Source organism: Polyodon spathula, chromosome 13, assembly GCF_017654505.1.
Source record: "Polyodon spathula isolate WHYD16114869_AA chromosome 13, ASM1765450v1, whole genome shotgun sequence".
Lineage (NCBI taxonomy): Eukaryota > Metazoa > Chordata > Actinopteri > Acipenseriformes > Polyodontidae > Polyodon > Polyodon spathula.
This window is the reverse complement of record NC_054546.1, coordinates 480,966-501,205: the sequence shown is the minus strand read 5'-3', so window position 1 is coordinate 501,205 and position 20,240 is coordinate 480,966. Positions and strand designations below refer to the sequence as shown.

The 20,240-nt window shown below is 48.7% G+C and overlaps 1 protein-coding gene across 3 annotated transcripts in view; it reads right to left on the bottom strand.

Moving 5' to 3' along the window:
* LOC121325563 (leucine zipper putative tumor suppressor 2 homolog) overlaps positions 1–14,484 on the bottom strand; it is a 43,851-nt gene extending 29,367 nt beyond the window's left edge. The window contains exon 1 of one of the 3 annotated variants that reach the window (XM_041268245.1): positions 14,268–14,484. The gene's annotated coding sequence lies outside the window, so the exon portion shown is untranslated. Of the gene's footprint in view, positions 1–13,445; positions 13,999–14,267 lie in introns of those variants that run through there. The other 2 variants (XM_041268243.1, XM_041268242.1) reach the window with 2 other exon arrangements.
* Between the last annotated feature and the right edge of the window lie 5,756 nt (positions 14,485–20,240).

The following is a 20,240-nucleotide window of genomic DNA, read 5'->3' as shown; positions in this document are numbered from 1 at the left end:
GAAAGCCACCGGGCTTCTGTGTGAACTGGTACTACCTCAACGCAGAGACAGACTGCTTCTCTAAAGAACTTCACAGAGGCAGCACAGCAACGGACTGGTCCTACTGGAACCATGAAGAAAAGCTACATCTGACTTACAACATGTAGCAACTGCCTGCTAATAAAATCCTCGACCCAGCCAACCAGAACCTGTTAAAATAACGATTCCAGACTCATCCAGATCAAAGTGTGCCTTGCTACGAGAAGTCAGGAGCCTAAGGGAGTAGCCCAGATAAGCACCGCACTGCAGCGAGAACATTAACAATACAATACAATACAGGCAGATCAGCACTGGACTGTGCAGTGAGAATATTGACAATACAGACAGATCAGCACTGGACTGTGCAGTGAGAATATTAATACAGGCAGATCAGCACTGGACTGTGCAGTGAGAATATTAACAATACAGGTAGATCAGCACTGGACTGTGCAGTGAGAATATTAACAATACAGGCAGATCAGCACTGGACTGTGCAGTGAGAATATTAATACAGGCAGATCAGCACTGGACTGTGCAGTGAGAATATTGACAATACAGGCAGATCAGCACTGGACTGTGCAGTGAGAATATTGACAATACAGGCAGATCAGCACTGGACTGTGCAGTGAGAATATTAACAATACAGGTAGATCAGCACTGGACTGTGCAGTGAGAATATTAACAATACAGGTAGATCAGCACTGGACTGTGCAGTGAGAATATTGACAATACAGGCAGATGAGCACTGGACTGTGCAGTGAGAATATTGACAATACAGGCAGATCAGCACTGGACTGTGCAGTGAGAATATTGACAATACAGGCAGATCAGCACTGGACTGTGCAGTGAGAATATTAACAATACAGGCAGATCAGCACTGGACTGTGCAGTGAGAATATTGACAATACAGGCAGATCAGCACTGGACTGTGCAGTGAGAATATTAACAATACAGGTAGATCAGCACTGGACTGTGCAGTGAGAATATTGACAGCGCAGGGAGCAGACACTCAGCTGCAGATGATTTCAATGGTCACATTTTACAGTGAAGGTACACCAGTCCAGAGACAGCACCCGAATCAACGCAGGTCCAAGAAACCAGCTAGATTTCACTTGACATCGGTGTTGAATATAACAGGGGTTGGTATTTCCTCCAGTGTGATCCTCCACGGATTGTAGTCTTTACGTTATCTCGTATTATTAAAAATGGCAGCTTTAAATCAGTACTTTTCATTTATTTGATTTGGCAGACTGTTCTTTACAGTTCAAGACTGTAAACCTCTCAGAAGACCAATCCAGGTAGATGAGACTGAACTAGTGGCTTCTGCTTGTTTACTGACTGTAAGGTAGTGAACCTGGACACTGAAATTCAGATCTTAATTCAAAAGCATCATTTACAGCAGTGGTACTCAACTCTGGCCTTCGAGATCTATTCCAGTCCTGGTCTTTATTCCAACCAGGTCCCAAATTAGTAAATTCCCTCTTAACAGCTTATATTACCTACATTAGAACCTGCTTGGAGTAAAAACCTGGACTGAATTAAATCTCAAAGGCCAGAGTTGAGTGCCACTGATTTACACAATATGTTTCTGCTGACATTCCAACCTGTAAATCATAAAACAGTAAGAAGAATTACATTTAAATATGCCTCAATAGCATTGCTAGTTCAAGATTCTTAAGAGAGGTGCATTCCAGAATGCAGAAGCTGTATCTACAGAGGTCTAAGAACTGTACAACAGAGAGCAGCTTAGTCCGTAATTACTTGTGGCTCTTCAGCTGTCTTAACATGTCCAATCCCACAAACGGATTGAGATTCAGCAACATTTCTTAAAATACTGGAGGAGGTGAATGTGCAGTCTGAAAGCAATAAGAGCTATGTAAAAGCAGGGACGGAAATAAGACTCCTACTATTGCACAGCAGTTTAATCCATTCCAGGTTTTACTATGAGCTTGATCAGCCATAGTGTATAGGTGACAAGCTCAGGGGTATCTTATTATTATACTCATGGTAAAACCTGGAATGGATTAAACTGCTATGCATTGGGAGTCTTCTTGCTATCCCTGAAAATAATGAAATTACTAAAACACTAAATTAGCAAGAATGGTCCCTTCAAATACAAAACATTAAACAGTGCAGAGTAAACAATCCACAGTATTTAACAGCGGGAATACATAATCATAGCACATTCATGAGTGATGCTTTTTTAAAAAAAATTCCAATTTGGAATGCCCAATTACTATTTTATCCCGGTTCACTGCTGCAACCTCCTGTCAACTCAGGGAAGGGAGGCTGAGACACGCCTCCTCCGAAACGTGCTTCTGCCAATCCATCATGTTTCACACTGAGGATCCATGTGGAAGCCACCAGACCTATAGTGCTGGAGGACAACGCAGATCTGAAAAGCTCCACAGACCCGCAGGCACCCTATCAGCCACAGGGGTCGCTGGTGCGCGGTGGTGCCCTTCTGACCTCAGCCCTTCCGACCTGGGTTGCACTCCGCCAATTGTGCACTGCCCCCTGGGAATCCCGGGTCACAGTCGGTAATGACATCGCCTGAATTCGAACCTGTGATCTCCAGGCTATAGGGTGCATCCTGCCCTCTGTGCAGAGCACCTTTACTGGAAGCGCCACTAGGGAGCCACGAGTGATGCACTGTGGGACATTCAAGGGCTAATAAAGTCACCCCACAAAGACATAATTGCTTTGGTCTGTTACTGCTTGCAAATGCCCACTATATTTCTCCTCTGGTCTGACTTTCGTGCCTACTTATCTGAAGATGTTGCCCAACAGCAGAGGTGCAACTTGAATCAAAATCAGAACTGAAAGCACATCTACAGCCATACGTGATAAATTGTCGACCGCAAGCAGTTCTGCATGCACCAAGGCTTTTTAAGGGCTTGTTAAATAAACGCAATGAAGAATGGCGCACACAGTATCCTTCGTGCCAATGATCTGTGTATTCATAATGACCTGGTTTATTTCTAGGCATGAAAGCATAGATTATATCCATGAGATTCTTATCCCAAGCAGCAACTCTTTGGTATGTTATCACTGGCTTTTTATTTACCTACTTTCACTCTGTGGAAATCTAATTGACGCTTTTGATACCATTAATAATTCCACTGGCTTCTCTAATCTACAGCCTGCAATTTCCTGTTGCGACTCCAGACACAAAAAACAGCAGTTTGCTGCAAATCACCATGAGAGCCCAAACTGTTCTGAGAGCTGTAAAAAGGGCAACACATGTCACATCCCCAGTACAGAGTGGTAAAAAAAAGACATACAGCTGCTTTCCCCACTGGACCTCGTGCTTATTCTTACTGCAAGCTGATCTAAAAATAAGTCTTGTCTCAACACTAAGCTGCGGAGCATACTGGGGTAAAGGAGGACAGCAAAACTAGAGAAAAATGAGAAATCACAGCAGTTCTTCAACAGGGACTAATCCCCACTAAGAACTGGATAATGGAAATCTGAATGGATCTGAATGCCTGCTGTATTGTTAGGAGGAGTAATTAACATTCCCCCCACTGCAAAGAGGCTTGAACCCTCCAGGCTGGTTTTGTTCTGAGCCACTTCAGTCGCCCCCAGTGCCCCTACTTTCATTATCATTTCCCATGTCTGCTTGTTGTTTTCATTGTTGCCGTTACTAACAGATGCTTAAACAAGTCGACTGATTTACACACCAGACACTCTGATTACGATCCTCCATGTCTGCTTGCACCAATCACAGCAGCAGCTACTGCTCACCCACCAGGCCTTTATCAAAGATCAGCAAATCACAGCAGCAAAAACATGACCAGGCCGTTCCTTTCCACGTTGATCAGTCAAAAGGAGGTGCAGTCCTGTAATGTATAAATCACACTCTCCATCAAGATATAGATTCAGCATGAACCATCATAGCTCCTTGGAATACTGCTTCAGGCACGATCATAAAACAGCACAGCTCAAACACACAGAGCTGCATGGTGCATTGTATTGGTTTGGCTCATACTGTCCTGTGTGTGTTTAATGCACTGAAAAATAACAAAACTGCCGTGGTGTTTCCTGAGCCCTAACAAGCTCAGTACAGTAGATATCATTCTGCAGTAAGCATTAGGCCTAGTGGAAGTGGAGTGAGTCTGTTAGACTGAAGTCATGGCAAGGGAGTTTCAAGGTGGCAGAGAGCTTGTGCCCCTTGCCACTGAAAGCCTAACAAACAGCACACAGCTCCTGCTTTCCAATAAAGGACACAGCTGGACAGACAGGGCTCTAGAGCTCTAAAACTATTCCAGGGGCATGACTTTGCCAAAGGAAGGGGGGGGGGGGGGTGCTGACCTATTAGTCCAAACCAATGCAGCAATAAAGAAAGGGTGACAAATGGAGCCATCGGTTGAGCTCATTAATGTGAAGAGCTCGTCTGTAAAATTAGTTGAGTGAGCTTGAAGCTGTGTACCTGGAGAGGGAGTGTAAGGATGCTTTTATTTACCACCTGAGCCAGCAGCTTCCACTAGAGCAGCTCTCTCTGTGAGCGTCAGGGAATCATCTGGAAACCTGTACCCCTCTCTAAAACACTGTGGCAAGATAGCGACTCTCACCCACCGCCCCTCTGGTTGCAGGGTGGGGGGTGGGCCCGCCCCACCCACCCCCCCTACCCTACCTCACAGCTTCCACTAGAGCAGCTCTCTCTGTGAGCATCAGAGAATCATGGGGAGAACCTGTACCCTTCTCTATCGCGCGAGTGGCATATGCGGGGGAGGTTGCACGGTGCGCTCCCACCGCCCCCTACACCTGGCACCCTACCTCAGCAGCTTCCACTAGAGCAGCTCTCTCTGTGAGCGTCAGGGAATCATCTGGAAACCTGTACCCCTCTCTAAAACACTGTGGCAAGGCTAGCCGAGTGGGTCACCCCACCGCCCCTCCAACCCCCACCCCCACCCCCTACCCTCACCAGCTTCCACTAGAGCAGCTCTCTCTGTGAGCTTCAGGGAATCATCTGGGAAACCTGTACCCCTCTCTATCGCTGTGGCAAGATAGCGACTCACCCACCGCCCCTCCAACCCCACCCTACCCCCACCCTGGACAGACCACATGTTTAACTAGAGCAGCTCTCTACTGTGATCTCAGGGAGATCATCTGGAAAACTGTACCCCTAGTCTAGAACACTGTGGCAAGATAGCCGGCTCACCCAACACCGCCCCTCACGTACAACCACCCACCAATTAAGTGCACACCTGGGGGCACAGGATAACTGGGGAGTAGAGCAGCTCGATCTGTGAGGTGGCGGGTATCTCATCTAGAAACCTGTACCCCAGCAGCTTCCACTAGAGCAGCTCTCTCTGTGAGCGTCAGGGAATCATCTGGAAACCTGTACCCCTCTCTAAAACACTGTGGCAAGATAGCCGCTCACCCACCGCCCTCCAACCCCACCCCCACCCTACCCTCACAGCTTCCACTAGAGCAGCTCTCTCTGTGAGCATCAGAGGAATCATCTGGAAACCTGTACCCCTCTCTAAAACACGGTGGCAAGATAGCGACTCACCCACCGCCCCTCCAACCCCCACCCCAACCCCTACCTCACAGCTTCCACTAGAGCAGCTCTCTCTGTGAGCATCGGGGAATCATTTGTAATCCCTTCAGCGCCGAACCCCGTAGCCCTGTCTGAAACACTGTGACAGAGAGACAGCTCTCAAAGTCCACTGCCCCCGAGTCCCCCACACACACACCCCGCATTCTGAGGGGGAAGAGGCCTTTTTTTACAATCTCAATCACTCACTCACACACACGCACGCACGCACACACAGCTGTTACTGGAGCAGTAAAACCGAACGTGAACACAAACCAGATGCAGAGAGTTTAATTTCTCATGAACCGATAATTCTGTCACGCACCCTTTGATTTGATTTTTTTGGAAAAAAATGTTGCTCAATTTCACTTTGAGGTTTTGAGATGAAGAGATGAAACTGATGCTGTTTTCACTTAATGTTTAAAAGTTAATTCACAGCTTTAACTAAAACAAATAAACAGTCTGCATTTGTAATTACAAAGCTTTATATTTTTTCTAATCACACATTGTAAAACAATACACCAGACATTGTGTGAAAATTTAAGGGTGACCTTTCCACAAATCAACAAACCCCGGACCAGTCCCAAACGCTTTCTGAGAAACGAGCCCCTTTCCCAGGCTCTGAGCCCTGGTGACAGCATTGACATCATCTCCACTCACAAACGTGTGAAAGCTGTGGTCTGCACTGAAAACAGTGACTGAAGCCAACAAATGCAGCCCGGACCAGTGACTGTGCATCTGCCTTCCTTTCCTCTGAGCTTCCACACATTCACAATGTACTAGACTGTCTCGATCTATTTTTCTATCATGCATGACTAACACAATTGCAGGGCTGCATACATGTTTGCATTTCTGTTTCTGCTTTCCCACATGCTGTATTCCATTTGAGTAACAAGCCACATTTGTGGCACAATCATTTCTGAGCAAAATGAAATAAACCATAATCAGCATACAACCACGCAGGAATGCATGTGTACCACTGAGAATAATGCTCCTCCATGCTCGCCCACTGATCACAAGCTGTGCAGACATTACCACAGGACAGCCCTGCGAGCATGCAGACTCACTCCCCAGTCTCCATTTTCGATGTGTCCCAGAGCCGTTCTTGCTATTTGAAAAGGGTCACATGATCTTTAACATGCTGTGCAGTGGACCACACCTCCACCCGCTCATCTAGAATGGCCCAGGCTCCACACCCCTGCCCCTGGAAACATCAGGCTACTGCCAGACGCAGTGTCTGTCAAACGGGACCCAATATTACTTCAGCAACACAAAGCCTTACTCATCGAAGTCCGTCTCTCAGCTGTTCCACGGAAGCGAATCATACGAAGTGAACAAGCAGACCAGGGCTAGGCTCTGCAGAAGGGCTCCTCACATAACACTGCCGAGTCAATAAGTATGAGTGTGCACTAGTGATAATGGTAAAGTGTTTATCATTGGGACTCCTTTAACTATGGACCAGCTGCTCTCCCATACGTCCAATGCCAGCCTGTGTACATATTAACACTGTCTGTAAACATAAAAGCTAAAGAGATGAGGTCAGGAACTTCACTGGGAAGACAAATGCACTGATTCACCAAATACCCTGTGGCTCTGTTCAAATAGAGCATGAATCCCCAATGTGATTGAGGTCCTGATTGCAAATAAGGGATGCAAGGGATCCACTCAGTGCAAGCCTTGTTGTCTGAGGGCAGGGTTTATTTTCAATAGAGTCCTTTCTATAATGACACAATGGAAATTCAGCTACAAGACATTCCACCCCTCGAAGCAAACCTACGCCAAACGATTGCCTGCTTGCGTATGATTTGCCCAGCAGCTGCCCTCCATAATTAAACGTTGTGCCAAAAATGTCCCAGTGCGTTTACAGGGCAATTCAAAGAAAGGAGAGGAGATCACAAGATACAGCAAGTCCTTATTGAGTAACTACAGAGAAACGAGGAAAGCCTGCTTAATAAAAAAACAAACTCTGTACTGGGGTTAGTAAAATAAGAACATTCAGCTTCTACAAGTTAAGCAGATGTGTCCCTCATGAAAGGTTCCTCCTCTCTGGATCTGAACTCAACCAACACCTAGTTCATAGTGAGGGGGTGGGAGGCTGCTACACTACAGTACTGTTCCACATTCAACACACTGCTCTCTGTTCTTTGGGTGTATGTTCAAAACACTACTGCAGTGTTTCCAGCTTAAAACTACCACATTCAAACCAGCTTCCAGCGACTCCAGCAGCACATCCCCACTCAAACCAGCTTCCAGCGACTCCAGCAGCACATCCCCACTCAAACCAGCTTCCAGCGACTCCAGCAGCACATCCCCACTCAGACCAGCTTCCAGCGACTCCGGCAGCACATCCCCACTCAGCGACCCAGCTTCCAGCGACTCCAGCAGCACATCCCCACTCAGACCAGCTTCCAGCGACTCCAGCAGCACATCCCCACTCAGACCAGCTTCCAGCGACTCCGGCAGCACATCCCCACTCAGACACATCCCCACTCCCCACTCGACCAGCTTCCAGCGACTCCGGCAGACCAGCTTCCAGCGACTCCCCACTCACTCAGACCAGCTTCCAGCGACTCCAGCAGCACATCCCCACTCAGACCAGCTTCCAGCGACTCCAGCAGCACATCCCCACTCAGACCAGCTTCCAGCGACTCCAGCAGCACATCCCCACTCAAACCAGCTTCCAGCGACTCCAGCAGCACATCCCCACTCAGACCAGCTTCCAGCGACTCCAGCAGCACATCCCCACTCAGACCAGCTTCCAGCGACTCCGGCAGCACATCCCCACTCAGACCAGCTTCCAGCGACTCCGACACATCCCCACTCAGCCAGCTTCCAGCGACTCCAGCAGCACATCCCCACTCAGACCAGCTTCCAGCGACTCCGGCAGCACATCCCCACTCAGACCAGCTTCCAGCGACTCCGGCAGCACATCCCCACTCAGACCAGCTTCCAGCGACTCCGGCAGCACATCCCCACTCAGACCAGCTTCCAGCGACTCCGGCAGCACATCCCCACTCAGACCAGCTTCCAGCGACTCCGGCAGCACATCCCCACTCAGACCAGCTTCCAGCGACTCCGGCAGCACATCCCCACTCAGACCAGCTTCCAGCGACTCCGGCAGCACATCCCCACTCAGACCAGCTTCCAGCGACTCCGGCAGCACATCCCCACTCAGACCAGCTTCCAGCGACTCCGGCAGCACATCCCCACTCAGACCAGCTTCCAGCGACTCCGGCAGCACATCCCCACTCAGACCAGCTTCCAGCGACTCCGGCAGCACATCCCCACTCAGACCAGCTTCCAGCGACTCCGGCAGCACATCCCCACTCCCAGCTTCCAGCGACTCCGGCAGCACATCCCCACTCAGACCAGCTTCCAGCGACTCCGGCAGCACATCCCCACTCAAACCAGCTTCCAGCGACTCCGGCAGCACATCCCCACTCAAACCAGCTTCCAGCGACTCCGGCAGCACATCCCCACTCAAACCAGCTTCCAGCGACTCCGGCAGCACATCCCCACTCAAACCAGCTTCCAGCGACTCCGGCAGCACATCCCCACTCAAACCAGCTTCCAGCGACTCCAGCAGCACATCCCCACTCAAACCAGCTTCCAGCGACTCCGGCAGCACATCCCCACTCAAACCAGCTTCCAGCGACTCCGGCAGCACATCCCCACTCAGACCAGCTTCCAGCGACTCCGGCAGCACATCCCCACTCAGACCAGCTTCCAGCGACTCCGGCAGCACATCCCCACTCAGACCAGCTTCCAGCGACTCCGGCAGCACATCCCCACTCAGACCAGCTTCCAGCGACTCCGGCAGCACATCCCCACTCAGACCAGCTTCCAGCGACTCCGGCAGCACATCCCCACTCAGACCAGCTTCCAGCGACTCCGGCAGCACATCCCCACTCAGACCAGCTTCCAGCGACTCCGGCAGCACATCCCCACTCAGACCAGCTTCCAGCGACTCCGGCAGCACATCCCCACTCAGACCAGCTTCCAGCGACTCCGGCAGCACATCCCCACTCAGACCAGCTTCCAGCGACTCCGGCAGCACATCCCCACTCAGACCAGCTTCCAGCGACTCCGGCAGCACATCCCCACTCAGACCAGCTTCCAGCGACTCCGGCAGCACATCCCCACTCAGACCAGCTTCCAGCGACTCCGGCAGCACATCCCCACTCAGACCAGCTTCCAGCGACTCCGGCAGCACATCCCCACTCAGACCAGCTTCCAGCGACTCCGGCAGCACATCCCCACTCAGACCAGCTTCCAGCGACTCCGGCAGCACATCCCCACTCAGACCAGCTTCCAGCGACTCCGGCAGCACATCCCCACTCAGACCAGCTTCCAGCGACTCCGGCAGCACATCCCCACTCAGACCAGCTTCCAGCGACTCCGGCAGCACATCCCCACTCAAACCAGCTTCCAGCGACTCCGGCAGCACATCCCCACTCAGACCAGCTTCCAGCGACTCCGGCAGCACATCCCCACTCAGACCAGCTTCCAGCGACTCCGGCAGCACATCCCCACTCAGACCAGCTTCCAGCGACTCCGGCAGCACATCCCCACTCAGACCAGCTTCCAGCGACTCCGGCAGCACATCCCCACTCAAACCAGCTTCCAGCGACTCCGGCAGCACACGACTCCCCACTCAAACCAGCTTCCAGCGACTCCAGCAGCACATCCCCACTCAAACCAGCTTCCAGCGACTCCAGCAGCACATCCCCACTCAAACCAGCTTCCAGCGACTCCAGCAGCACATCCCCACTCAAACCAGCTTCCAGCGACTCCAGCAGCACATCCCCACTCAAACCAGCTTCCAGCGACTCCAGCAGCACATCCCCACTCAGACCAGCTTCCAGCGACTCCGGCAGCAGCCAGCTTCCATCCCCACATCCCCACTCAACCAGCTTCCAGCGACTCCAGCAGCACATCCCCACTCAGACCAGCTTCCAGCGACTCCGGCAGCACATCCCCACTCAAACCAGCTTCCAGCGACTCCGGCAGCACATCCCCACTCAAACCAGCTTCCAGCGACTCCGGCAGCACATCCACATTCAAGAGAATAGAGGTTGTTAACCCAAGTGTTTTAGCTAAATCCCAACAGATTACAATTTTAATTAAACACAAGGTCTTGACTTTCCTTGTCCTCATAAAGAGGGGCAGGGCAGTCTGCACAATGAGTTTAAATACCATCCAATAAACAGAAATACAGCACACTTTAAACAACCCTGCATTCATGAGGAGGATGCACGGACGAAGAACACTAACCACAACGAACGTGAATAAGCACAGTGCTGCAGCGGAGCAAACAGCTACAGAAATTCACTGGGCTGGAAATAACAGGAACTGCAAAAGGATTATATGGCGTCAGTCTACAAAAACCAGTCGAGATAAATAAGTAAAATAAATAGTGATCTTTCAGAAATGCAACAACAGCACATGGCGAATTTAAGACAACGGCACGGTTGCTGATAGTCTCATCAGCTAGGTGTGATTTTCAAACAGAAAATATGGAACACAGTTAAAAGTAAAACAAATTCGAACCCTTTACACACTGGGAGTCTGGCAAGCGTGATTCAGAATGGTGCATAAATCCCCCCCCCCCCCCCCCCCAGTAAAGGAAGGAGGAGTTCTGAACTGTGTAATAATGCTGCTGCCAGAGCCATCTCTACCACACTCAGTATTTATATCATATCTTGAGCACCACATGCCAGAGCCACTGCAGAAGTGCTACAGAACACTTCACACAGACCCTGCTTTCAGCCTGTGACAGTTTGCTCAACAACGCTTTGTTTCACTAGCGCTGGGGGGGGGGGAATGGAAAATTTCCTTTGGCAGTTATTGAAATGTAAAACTCAACAGTACTTGCTGCTTGGTGCCACAGGGAGAGGTAGCAAAAGAGCAGGCTGGAATACGGGCTGCATGTAACAGTCAAGTCCAATTCCAGCTCCTTTTTAAAATCCATTCCCAATTCCAATTCCTTCCAAGGTGCTGGAATTTATATTTTAGAGACATAATTGTTGTCACTGTTCAACTGCTTTCATTTGAAGCCAATTTCATTGAGAAGCTTGTTTTAATAATATGCTGCTAACTGCAAATTATAAGTAATGTATATGTACTTCAGCATTACCGGACTGTCCTCTTTGCACCCGGGAGCGCTCCCTCTGCTGGAGTAACAAGGAAGGACTGAACCCTCTTTCTCATCATCGACAGCAGTGCGTCTCATGTACTTCAGCATTACCGGACTGTCCTCTTTGCACCCGGGAGCGCTCCCTCTGCTGGAGTAACAAGGAAGGACTGAACCCTCTTTCTCATCATCGACAGCAGTGCGTCTCATGTACTTCAGCATTACCACACTGTCCTCTTTGCACCCGGGAGCGCTCTCTCTGCTGGAGTAACAAGGAAGGACTGAACCCTCTTTCTCATCATCGACAGCAGTGCGTCTCATGTACTTCAGCATTACCACACTGTCCTCTTTGCACCCGGGAGCGCTCTCTCTGCTGGAGTAACAAGGAAGGACTGAACCCTCTTTCTCATCATCGACAGCAGTGCGTCTCATGTACTTCAGCATTACCACACTGTCCTCTTTGCACCCGGGAGCGCTCCCTCTGCTGGAGTAACAAGGAAGGACTGAACCCTCTTTCTCATCATCGACAGCAGTGCGTCTCATGTACTTCAGCATTACCGGACTGTCCTCTTTGCACCCGGGAGCGCTCCCTCTGCTGGAGTAACAAGGAAGGACTGAACCCTCTTTCTCATCATCGACAGCAGTGCGTCTCATGTACTTCAGCATTACCACACTGTCCTCTTTGCACCCGGGAGCGCTCCCTCTGCTGGAGTAACAAGGAAGGACTGAACCCTCTTTCTCATCATCGACAGCAGTGCGTCTCATGTACTTCAGCATTACCGGACTGTCCTCTTTGCACCCGGGAGCGCTCCCTCTGCTGGAGTAACAAGGAAGGACTGAACCCTCTTTCTCATCATCGACAGCAGTGCGTCTCATGTACTTCAGCATTACCACACTGTCCTCTTCGCACCCGGGAGCGCTCCCTCTGCTGGAGTAACAAGGAAGGACTGAACCCTCTTTCTCATCATCGACAGCAGTGCGTCTCATGTACTTCAGCATTACCGGACTGTCCTCTTTGCACCCGGGAGCGCTCCCTCTGCTGGAGTAACAAGGAAGGACTGAACCCTCTTTCTCATCATCGACAGCAGTGCGTCTCATGTACTTCAGCATTACCACACTGTCCTCTTTGCACTGTGCAGCAGCAGTCCATTCATTTGCACTGCCATGTCACTTGCTGTATATTAATGAGCAAATTAACCGCCCTGTATTCTGCTCTCCAGCTGCCTTCTCAGATGCAGCAGGACCCGTTGCTCTTCGATTTACACTTCCGTGCACTAACACAATGGGAACTCACATGCAAAATAGTTTGGATCTGACACAACGCAGCAGTCCGTTTACAAAATCTGTAAATGTACGGAAGCCACAAATACAAACGTACTACATACCCTTTCACGACAAGAATAAGCATAACTCTGGTGATGTCATACATAGCAATATGAGTAACACGCACATTCACAAATGCCCCATTATAAGAGCAATCTACTCTCCCTTATCTGACGCTCTACCATTAAGTATTATGCATACAGGGTATACGCACTAGAGCGCTTTGCAGCCAAATTCCCAAATAAAATCACAAGATCTCTATTAAAAACACTATAAATAACCCCAAGCTTGTAATTTCAATGTTTGTTTGTTTTTTTGCCTGTCATATTTACTTATAACTCGTCGAACAGTCTGACTTCGGAGCATGAAAACACAAGATACACGTCTAGAGTAATTAATTCATTCCACACAAACGTTTGTTAAACTTACCATCTAGACAAGCTGGTGTTCCGTGGACAGCTTTGCAGGGACCAGTTTTGCAACAAGAAACACAAGAAGAAAGCTTGTTTTGGAAAGTATGACGCTAAAAACCAAGGTAGATATAAATCCAAGCTTCACTACGCGTTTTCCTCACATCCTTCCTTCACAGATCGAATACACATTCCCGTCCAGCGCTGCACAGAAGTGAAGACGGTTAATACAACACACTTCACGTGAAACACTCCCCCTTGCATTGGATCTGGTTCAGGGTGAGTACACAGCCCGCTCCCTGTTTGATTGCGCAACACGCCAGCCTCTATCTCACTCGCGATGGGAGCGGGGTTACAGAGAAGACGGCCGAGAAACGGAGGAGGGGGAGGCTCCAAAGGGAGTCAGCGGACTGTCTCCTCTCTACAGAGACGAACATACTGTACTCTGCATTCGCCTCAGCTGCACGATTTGTATTGCATTGCGCTTTTACAATAGGATACAGTACTGCGTTTTCTCACGATACAATGAATCAATGTATTTGATTGCACTGCATGATTGTAATACACTATTCAATCTATAGTGTAGTAGTATTGTCCACAGTTAGAACTGCACTGCCCTCAATCCTTCCAGTGTACACCGACTCCAGGGTTGCGTTCTTCATCCTTCACAGTAGTGTAGCCTCCTCCTGTGGTCTGCTTCACCTGACTACACCTGGCTGGCTGTACACACCTGGTTCTACACACTGCGTGTCACACGGACTCGGTTTTAGCTCAGGGAAGCAAATGTAACCCTGTCTTTTCTGTACTATGCGTGGAACTTTTTTTTCTTCTTTTTTTTTACCTGCATGCTTGTGACCCCTTCTCCAACTGGAGCCAGCCCCATACAAAGCAGACTGCAGACGGGTTTCTCGATCACTTCAGTTTCTCGTTTTATTGCGCTGACAGAGTCAGCTTCGGGATCTGTAAATAGCAAGCCGGGAGTCATTAACATAAACAGCATTAATTACAGAAACACAACTCCAGAATTATTACAACCCATTCATGTAAATCATCTGTTGCGTTTAATCCCAGACACGTGGTAAACACGCTTTACCATCCTCGATCAATTCTTACTACAGTGATTAAATATCTATTACATCGTTCCAAGTATAATACATTTAAACTTTTAACCAAAGCTTACGCAGTCACTAAGTAAAATAGACAGTAATAATATTATTCTTACAGACCAGCTCACATCTGCAGCCTCACCTGGAAATCGCAAACCACGAGTGACCTGCTCCCGCGCAAAAGGGCAATTAACCTTGACTCATTGCGTCATTCATTTTTTAATGAATTTAACAAAGCAACAGTTAACAGTTTAACAACAACAATACAATATAAATAAAATGAGAAATGATTAAATCCCCAGATTATTTCTAACTAAAGGAAGAGTGCGTATTCATTTTACACCTGTTACACAAAGCAAAGATATCGATCTTCTTTCCTCTTTGTTTACCATCTGTATTATGATACCATCAAACCGCACCCCTGCAGGTAAAGCTTGTGAAATAACAGCCTCCTTTAATATCTGCAAAACATAGGCTAGGTGCTTCTACACTAACCCTTTAATAGGATTCATTTTTAACATATACTGTATATCTTGATAACACTTAAAAATGAACATGCTTTTATCTGAATGGGCCAGATGTACTGACCCTGTACTCCAGTGAAGCTCAACAACTGAGGAAATAAACCAACAACTGTGTGGCTGCTTCATTCAAAAGATGTTTCCTCAGAGAAGTCAGGGGGCTACAATGTGCTGGACACATAGGAAGTCAGGGCATTACAATGTGCTGAACACATAGGAAGTCAGGGGGCTACAATGTGCTGAATATATAGGAAGTCAGGGCATTACAATGTGCTGGACACATAGGAAGTCAGGGGGCTACAATGTGCTGAATATATAGGAAGTCAGGGCATTACATGTGCTGAACACATAGGAAGTCAGGGGGCTACAATGTGCTGGACACATAGGAAGTCAGGGGGCTACAATGTGCTGAATATATAGGAAGTCAGGGCATTACATGTGCTGAACACATAGGAAGTCAGGGGGCTACAATGTGCTGGACACATAGGAAGTCAGGGCATTACATGTGCTGAACACATAGGAAGTCAGGGGGCTACAATGTGCTGAATATATAGGAAGTCAGGGCATTACAATGTGCTGAACACATAGGAAGTCAGGGGGCTACAATGTGCTGGACACATAGGAAGTCAGGGCATTACAATGTGCTGAACACATAGGAAGTCAGGGGGCTACAATGTGCTGAATATATAGGAAGTCAGGGCATTACAATGTGCTGAACACATAGGAAGTCAGGGGGCTACAATGTGCTGAACACATAGGAAGTCAGGGCATTACAATGTGCTGAACACATAGGAAGTCAGGGGGCTACAATGTGCTGAATATATAGGAAGTCAGGGCATTACAATGTGCTGGACACATAGGAAGTCAGGGGGCCACAATGTGCTGAACACATAGGAAGTCAGGGCATTACAATGTGCTGAACACATAGGAAGTCAGGGGGCTACAATGTGCTGAATATATAGGAAGTCAGGGCATTACAATGTGCTGAACACATAGGAAGTCAGGGCATTACAATATGCTGAACACATAGGAAGTCAGGGGGCTACAATGTGCTGAATATATAGGAAGTCAGGGCATTACAATGTGCTGGACACAGAGGAAGTCAGGGGGCCACAATGTGCTGAACACATAGGAAGTCAGGGCATTACAATGTGCTGAACACATAGGAAGTCAGGGGGCTACAATGTGCTGAATATATAGGAAGTAAGGGCATTACAATGTGCTGAACACATAGGAAGTCATGGCATTACAATGTGCTGAACACATAGGAAGTCAGGGGGCTACAATGTGCTGAATATATAGGAAGTCAGGGCATTACAATGTGCTGAACACATAGGAAGTCAGGGCATTACAATGTGCTGAACACATAGGAAGTCAGGGGGCTACAATGTGCTGAATATATAGGAAGTCAGGGCATTACAATGTGCTGGACACATAGGAAGTCAGGGGGCCACAATGTGCTGAACACATAGGAAGTCAGGGCATTACAATGTGCTGAACACATAGGAAGTCAGGGGGCTACAATGTGCTGAATATATAGGAAGTCAGGGCATTACAATGTGCTGAACACATAGGAAGTCATGGCATTACAATATGCTGAACACATAGGAAGTCAGGGGGCTACAATGTGCTGAATATATAGGAAGTCAGGGCATTACAATGTGCTGGACACAGAGGAAGTCAGGGGGCCACAATGTGCTGAACACATAGGAAGTCAGGGCATTACAATGTGCTGAACACATAGGAAGTCAGGGGGCTACAATGTGCTGAATATATAGGAAGTAAGGGCATTACAATGTGCTGAACACATAGGAAGTCATGGCATTACAATGTGCTGAACACATAGGAAGTCAGGGGGCTACAATGTGCTGAACATATAGGAAGTCAGGGCATTACAATGTGCTGAACACATAGGAAGTCAGGGGGCCACAATGTGCTGAACACATAGGAAGTCAGGGCATTACAATGTGCTGAACACATAGGAAGTCAGGGGGCTACAATGTGCTGAATATATAGGAAGTCAGGGCATTACAATGTGCTGGACACATAGGAAGTCAGGGGGCTACAATGTGCTGGACACATAGGAAGTCAGGGCATTACAATGTGCTGGACACATAGGAAGTCAGGGGGCTACAATGTGCTGAATACATAGGAAGTCAGGGCATTACAATGTGCTGGACACATAGGAAGTCAGGGGGCTACAATGTGCTGAACACATAGGAAGTCAGGGCATTACAATATGCTGAACACTTAGGAAGTCAGGGGGCTACAATGTGCTGACCTAGGAAATAATTTCTACACAGTGAGTGAAGAAGAGTGCAGCTGATTTCCCTTAAAATATCCCAGGCTGGATTACACCCCCACTGCAGTCTGGATGGAAAACTGCTTCACTGCTGAACTCTTACTGACCTGACTTTCCAAAAGACATGTGCAGATCTGGAAACACCGCCAAACATGGTGCAAGCATGGCAGTATCATTACAATACTGGGAGAGAACACAACGCCAAACATGGTGCAAGCATGGCAGAATCATTACAATACTGGGAGAGAACACAACTCCAAACATGGTGCAAGCATGGCAGAATCATTACAATACTGGGAGAGAACACAACTCCAAAAGACATGCATTTCACTCACTTTATTCAGTACATGTGGCAAAGTGGTTTGTAGTGCTCCGGTGTATAGGTGAGTTGAGGTGCTCCAACAAAGGACAAACACAAAGTCTACCGGTCAGGTTTCTTTTAATGCCCTTTTTAAACCGGGTTTCAAATAATAAAGCTGGCTCTACCCAGCAATGGGTATTGCCAGCGAAAACTGGACCCAAAATAATAAAGCTGGTTCTACCCAGCAATGGGTATTACCAGCTACAAAACAAAGGGGTTGCAGTCCCGAAATAATAAACACAAAAACACGTCTCCAAACTGGGTGCTCTGGTGCAGGTGCAGTGCTCTGAGTGCTGGTGCTCGTGCGCGTTCAGGTCCGGGCTTCTCGCTGCAGCTCCAGCTTTGTATCAGCCTTCTGGCAAAACAAACACAACACTTCTCAATGAACCCACACTTCATTCAAGATTCCGTCCTTGTCTCCTCCCATTAACCACAACAAAGGAGCCGATTACGGCGTCACGTCCCCCTAAAGTACCCTAAGCCCCGCCCCCTCTGATAGCTAGTTCAATCACGTCTCCTCCAATTCATGACTGAAACTTCGCTCACCGTACTAGGGCGATGACTCCAGGTACCGTAACGCCGCCCTCTTCCTGAATGGCCGGCTCCCGACTGTCCCTGGGATGAACTGCCCAACCATTCAGTAGGAAGCCCGCAGCTCCTGTTGTACAGTGCCCTCACCGGTCGAGAGGGAGATTGTTGATTCGGATTCATTCGCTCTCCATCACAGTACACTATTTGCAATTCTTTATGGATTTGCCCTGCAGATGAGACCATGCCATTTCTACTGTATAACGTGCTTGCTGTACAATCAGCCTCTTGACCCCACTATGGTGGTAATGATTTTTATTAACTAGTCCCTGACACACTGTAATGTCCTGAGTACAGCCAGCAGCTCTCTCTCTCTCACAAGGACTGTGCATATACTCAGCAGTACAGCACTGTTCAGCCGCACACATGTGTTTGTAAAACACAGTCCTCTAGAAACAATAAGGATATCTTCATTCCCTAGTCATAGATATTGGTATCCCTGAGGCAGCACACTTCTTTCCTAATGTAAAACTTCATTCTTATTTTTAAACTATGAACTCTCTTAGCCAGTGAATGAACAGGAAGTGTTTTGCTTTAACAAAAGTGGACCAGTTTGTGACGGCTTTTCGTTATGAGATGGTTCTTTGTCTTCTTCAGAGCTTCATGTAGTTCAGTGAATGAAGGCACTGGTGCAGCTCCCAGCTGTAATGGGGCACAAACATCCTCTGCTCTGCACAATTTCGCTCAATGCAATGCACATGGGGTTGAGTTAGATGAGGCTTTAAACTCCAGAGAAAAAAACAACTCAACTAAAGAGAAAAGCCTGGCAGCATAGAGAGCAACTGGTTTTTAAACTGCATTGTCACGAAGAGCATAATACCATAGCCTAGTCTACAGAATGACCTGATATAGACTTGACAAAATAAAACTTTCCCTTTTCAGAGCAAGTTTCTAGCTGTGAAGCCCTGATATCTGCTGTAAGATTAAAGGAGGTCAGCTGAACAGAGCCAGAATAAAGAATACCAAATACCAGACAATGTATACCACTGATTGGATATCAATAAAGCCTGTTGTGTCTTTTCTTTATTTCAGTTTTAAAATAAAAAAAGCATGAGAGGGTTGCTGCAGCCTCACCCAGTACGATGCTGGTTTCTGTTCATGCTGCTCAGTGACTGGCTGCAGTGCCCACATGTTGTAGTTGTGTTTGCATTAGGGAGTGTACAGTACGAGTGTGGCGAGTGCCATCCCTACCAGCAAGAGCAGCAGGACAGTAGTACAGAGTAATTAAGAACTGCATCCCAACGACAGGGAATAAGACAGGGTCTGAGGCACAGCTTCCCTGCTGCTCCTGGGTGAGGCACAGCTTCCCTGCTGCTCCTGGGTGAGGCACACCTTCCCTGCTGCTCATGGGTGGCACAGCTTCCCTGCTGCTCCTGAGTGAGGCACAGTTTCCCTGCTGCTCCTGTGTGAGGCACAGCTTCTTTGCTGCTCCTGGGTGAGAAACAGCTTCCCTTCTGCTCCTGGGTGAGAAACAGCTTCCCTGCTGCTCCTGGGTGAGAAACAGCTTCCCTGCTGCTCCTGGGTGAGGCACAGCTTCCCTGCTGCTCCTGGGTGAGGCACAGCTTCCCTGCTGCTCCTGGGTGAGGCACAGCTTCCCTGCTGCTCCTGGGTGAGGCACAGCTTCCCTGCTGCTCCTGGGTGAGATACAGCTTCCCTTCTGCTCCTGGGTGAGGCACAGCTTCCCTGCTGCTCCTGGGTGAGGCACAGCTTCCCTGCTGCTCCTGGGTGAGGCACAGCTTCCCTGCTGCTCCTGGGTGAGGCACAGCTTCCCTGCTGCTCCTGGGTGAGGCACAGCTTCCCTGCTGCTCCTGGGTGAGACACAGCTTCCCTGCTGCTCCTGGGTGAGATACAGCTTCCCTTCTGCTCCTGGGTGAGACACAGCTTCCCTTCTGCTCCTGGGTGAGACACAGCTTCCCTTCTGCTCCTGGGTGAGACA